Source organism: Canis aureus, chromosome 38 (genome assembly GCF_053574225.1).
Source record: "Canis aureus isolate CA01 chromosome 38, VMU_Caureus_v.1.0, whole genome shotgun sequence".
NCBI lineage: Eukaryota > Metazoa > Chordata > Mammalia > Carnivora > Canidae > Canis > Canis aureus.
In genome coordinates, this window is record NC_135648.1 from 9,812,546 (window position 1) to 9,818,103 (window position 5,558).

A 5,558-nucleotide genomic window follows, 5' to 3' on the forward strand; every position below is an offset into this window, starting at 1 on the left:
CACTACATGCCTGAGGCTTCAATAAAAGCCTTCTAACGTGGGTCATTTGATTTTTGGCCTTAAAAAATAAATCATATGCCAGAAGTTGGATTACTATCATGCCATATTCTTGAATAAACATGGTGCCTCTCCTCCACTGAGGCTGTTGCCAATGTTTATAATTTTGCATACATCTTAACCCAGATGCAGTGAACTGGTTATATGGAGCTTTCCTGGTTACCAATCACATTGTAAACCACAGAAAGCATGCAAACTAGAAGAAGAAAAGCCCAGCTTTGGTTTATGGCCCTACTCAACTTTTTGTCCAACCAACTCTAACTCCATCTTGAGCTGAATCATAAGGGAAAGAGCTATTGCTTTTGGATTTAGGAAGTATGCAGTGCCCGACATTCTTAAAACACAGGAGGAACAGCTGGGCCACCCAACATGATCTTAAACCTGTACCATAAATAATGGAGCACAAACTAGAACCTTCCCAAGTAAAGATGTATGACTTTCACTTGACAGATGTTCCTTTATAAGATTTTTACATGGCACTTTTTTTTATTTAACAAATAAAGCAGAACTTCTTTAGTTTGGATTCTATTACTCATTCTTCAGGGGCAAAGACTGAACTAAGAGGAATTAGTATTTACCAACTATGATGTCCTAGACACTGTGACACATGATCTCAAAAATTTGCTTTTGCTTAAGAAGTTATTTACTAATACTAAAAAGAATAATCTATTGTTGAACACCTATTGTACTGGGCCTGGTACTAGCTGCTTTTTAAAGTAGGTATCATTTGAGGATAAGTACAGTCCTGCCAGAGAGAAAACAAGTTCAGGGAAGATGGCTTATTGTGCCCATGCTCAGATCACGATGGACCCAGAGTTACCACCTAGGTGTATCTCACTTTATGGAAAATGTAAATTAGGGTTAAGTCTACTTGTAAGTCAGGGATTTGTTTGTCATAAAAGAAAGGCTTTTTGGTGTCAGTCATCCCAAGCTAAGGCAGTAACACGGGATTCATAGGGAGGAGGGTTGATGTTCAGAGAAGCAGTAAATAATATTCTTTTCTTCCCCTCTCATGTTCAGATACATTTGAGAAATCAGACCCAGATGGAGATGAAAATATCAGCTTTCTTTCTTTTTTTTATATTAATTTATTTTTTATTGGTGCTCAATTTGCCAACATATAGAATAACACCCAATGCTCGTCCCATCAAATGCCCCCCTCAGTGCCTGTCACCCAGTCACCCCCACCCCCCGCCCACCTCCCCTTCCACCACCCCTAGTTCGTTTCCCAGAGTTAGGAGTCTTTCATGTTCTGTCTCCCTTTCTGATATTTCCCACTCATTTTTTCTCCTTTCCCCTTTATTCCCTGTCACTACTTTTTATATTCCCCAAATGAATGAGACCATATAATGTTTGTCCTTCTCCGATTGACTTATTTCACTCAGCATAATACCCTCCAGTTCCATCCACGTCGAAGCAAATGGTGGGTATTTGTTGTTTCTAAAGGCTGAGGAATATTCCATTGTATACATAGACCACATCTTCTTTATCCACTCATCTTCCGATGGACACCGAGGCTCCTTCCACAGTTTGGCTATTGTGGACATTGCTGCTATAAACATCGGGGTGCACGTGTCCCGGCGTTTCATTGCATCTGAATCTTTGGGGTAAATCCCCAGCAGTGCAATTGCTGGGTCGTAGGGCAGGTCTGTTTTTAACTCTTTGAGGAACCTCCGCACAGTTTTCCAGGAGTGGCTGCACCAGTTCACATTCCCACCAACAGTGCAAGAGGGTTCCCCTATCTCCACATCCTCTCCAACATTTGTGGTTTCCTGCCTTGTTGATTTTCCCCATTCTCACTGGTGTGAGGTGGTATCTCAATGTGGTTTTGATTTTTATTTCCCTGATGGCCAGTGATGCAGAGCATTTGCTCATGTGCTTGTTGGCCATATGTATGTCTTCCTCTGTGAGATTTCTGTTCATGTCTTTTGCCCATTTCATGATTGGATTTCAGCTTTATTTCTGATAAGGCCAATTGGATAACATGACTTTAGATCTCTTGATGAAAGAGACTTGCTTTTCCTTTTCAACCTGAGTCCTTGGGCTAGCCTGCCTATGGGAACATCCAGATCTAGAGTAGAATTCCTGCCTCAAGTTGATTTGGGGCTCACCGCCATTAGTGGATCAGTTCCATTCATTTCACAAATACCATCCATGGTTGTCATCCACCAATCAGATAACTCAATCTCCTTCAAGAGTGAGTAAGAGATGGGCAAGCTGCCCATATGGCTATGCTAGCAGAAGTATTTTACAGAACCAGGATGCAAAGGGAAAAGCAGTTCCTTCTGAACATTCTCTGGTACTTTCATTTCTTAACCATTAAACCTAAAGAGGTATGACTAGCCACCACTACACACACACACACACACACACACACACACACACACACACACAGATTTCCTCATGATAGCCCAGCTCCTGTCCTCATGACGTCCTAACCCCTCTTGTTTATGCACCTCTTTCTGTAACATGTAGTTTAGATTTTGTTACCAGAGTGTGCTGACATGGTCAAGGCTTGTACTAATCAAACTAACTCCAGACTTGATTCTCTCCTGGGATGCACACTATCATTACTCTATTCCTTATTTCAAATTATGTTGAGATTTGTAGTTCAATATAGCTTACCAGAGCAAAGGCACAAAACAAAAGGATATAATAATGGATTCTCTGTGGTTGTACATAGTAAGTCAATGTAGAGATGCCTCAAATTTGAGTATAATGTTTATTTTGTTATCAAATCTGCAGGGCATAATTGTAGTACAAATTTCCTTGCTCTAAGTTAAAATGCAGTACGATGTAACTTCACAATCATTAAATCTGAAAGCCATCTCCCCACTCACACCCCCATTTATTATTGTCACTCCAGTGCCTGGGTAGAACTGGGATTCCTTCAGCAACTACAACTGAACATGGATGAAGTTCCTTTAGGACTCCAAGTTGAGCAATCTAAAATATCCTGGGATGTTAATCCTCTCTACCCAGTGAATTCAAATGCTTCCAAGTTGTAACTTGATTGCCCCTTTCTACCCTATAATTCTGAAGCCATATTGTGATACTGAAGAGCTCTCTCAAGATCTAAACCTCTCCATGGCCCTTGCTCCAGTGTGTTCTTTGTGGCCTATTTTTCTCCTTTAATTTATTGAAGGTGGACATTGGGGTACATGCCAACATTGTGGTCATGAAAAGTTGGAGGCCTAGGGTTCATGAAAGTCCTTGTTCATGGATCTCTGGCAATAGAGTTCCTTCAAAAACTTAGTAGTAGGCTTTTGACCTATTTGACCTATATCCAGTTGGTTCTAATTTAGTGAAACTTGTCAATAATCATACCTAATGTTCTTTTCCAGATAAAGTCCTTAGATGGTTTTACTTCACTTCTTCTTTCTGATGACTTTGTCTCTCAGCTCCAGAGTGATTATTTTAGGACTACAGAAAACCATGAGTGAGAAAAATATATTTTAAAAATTTCATCTTAGCCCCAAAATGAAAAGTCCTTAATCCCCTAGAAAAAGATGAATTGTTTTCTGGCCATAGCAAGGAATAAAAACTTGAACTGGTTTTAATCCATCCTACGTAATCAATGACAACTTTGCATCTGTAATCATACTTTGAAAACCAATCAACAACACCCTCACTCCAGTGAACACCCTTCTGAAAGCCAGGCAACAACAGTCTCAATATTATAACTGAAGATTAACCTCCAACTTCTGTTTCTGAAAGACTTTCAGGTCCTGGCTTCCCCAAATCCTGTGTATCTGAAGCCAATCTCTGCTCATGGACTATATATATCTTACAAGCATAGCTCTCCTCTTCTTCATAAGCAATGAATTCAGGGCTTTGTTTGCTTTTTTGTTTCAGTAGTAAGTGATGGTCTCTTCCTTTGACAGCTATTAGTCACTTTCTGAAATGGAAAAGTTTTACTGAACCAATGTGCCTCAAAAATCCCATCTTTATTCTTTGGGTTCTAAATGTAACTGGATTTTATAGCTCAAGAAGGCTAAGAATTTCTAGCCATCCTGTCCTTTGTTTCTGCAAAGCTCATGCCCAACTGCTATACCAATGCCCTATAATTTAGGTTTTTGTTTCACCATCAATCCCACCCGATACAAACTTTTCTGTATGTTAAGGTAATTAAAACTAGGCTGTTATTATCAGCCATCTCCAAATCTCAGTGGATAATATGATAAAAATCATACTTACCACTCATGCCATAGTCTTATATAGGCTGAATGAGTTCTCCTCGGTGGTATTCTTCTAAGTAAAAATTCAGGGATTCAGGATTCTTCTAACTTTGTGGCTTTATCATTATGAATATCTTCACTTCCTGTCATGTCAACAGGGAAAACATCATGAAAGATCTTACGCCACATTCCAAGGACCAGGCCTATAAGTGATGAACATCATTAGTATCCACATTTCATTGTGGGAAGGGTATGTAACCTTCTTTTATGAACAGGAAGACAGAACAGAATTTGAAACATCTAGGAGTCTTACCACAAAATACCCACTTTTTTTTAAGTTCTTGAAGGTCAACTCAGTTTTCTCTCTGTATCAAGTAAATATTACTCATATTGAGTACAAATCATTGAAAAACAATGAAACTTAGGAGAACTTACTTCTGAAATACACAGTTTAGGGAATTTGGCTTCTATAATTTGAAATCAGAGAGAGTGAAAAGTTATTTTCACCTAATTTCCATCTTGATATTATAGTTCTGTTTATATTTTAATGATGTTTTCAAATAACAATAAATGAAAACAATAATTAGTTCATATGCAAATACATTAAAGAATTTGAACGTGTGTCAACTTAAGCATTTGGGTCATAGTTGTGCTGCTATACAATGAATTTTTACTCTGATACATTTCATAGGAAATCTTTCAAAATTGTGTAAAACCCTAGGTCTATCATTAATCATGAACAGTTTCATTTTAAAGTTATGCCTTGATAATTCTAAGGATTTTTCTATACTTGTTTAAAAACACGTAGTTTCAATATGCACGCATATATAAATTCTGTTTCCTCTAGGCTATTTCCATGGCACATTTCACTAATTTACTGACATTGCCAATTCTTAGGTCCAGAAAGATATACAAAGGAACTAGTAATATCAGAGTTTTCCAGCAGTGATTCTTTTACAACTGCATTATGAAAACCATACAAACACACAACTATAGTGTAGTAAGCTTCAGAGTCCAGTTTATATTTTTCCATATGTTTCAAACCAGGACCTAAAGATTTCTTAGTACATCAAATTGTCTTTTCCCATTTGGAGTCATTGTTTGACAAGTGTTTAATGATAGTGGAAAAAGTGTGACCTTTTTTTTTTCCCCCCCCAATTAAAAATATTTTATCTTAATGAATCTTTTGCAACCCACTGATTACTGTCTGGTGAGTAAAGAAAAGCCCAGTGATCATATCAAGATGAACAACTGAACAGATTAAATTATAATTATTAGATTAAATGACTGTGGGGAAAATACTGTAATTTAACTTTATTCCAG

At 37.9% G+C, this 5,558-nt stretch overlaps 1 long non-coding RNA gene across 1 annotated transcript in view; it reads right to left on the bottom strand.

The window, feature by feature from the left end:
* The window catches only part of LOC144307265 (uncharacterized), a 16,504-nt gene extending 11,844 nt beyond the window's left edge, over positions 1-4,660 (bottom strand). Inside the window, exon 1 of the long non-coding RNA XR_013374175.1 lies at positions 4,255-4,660. This is a non-coding gene — a long non-coding RNA (uncharacterized LOC144307265). The remainder of the gene's footprint in view (positions 1-4,254) is intronic.
* Between the last annotated feature and the right edge of the window lie 898 nt (positions 4,661-5,558).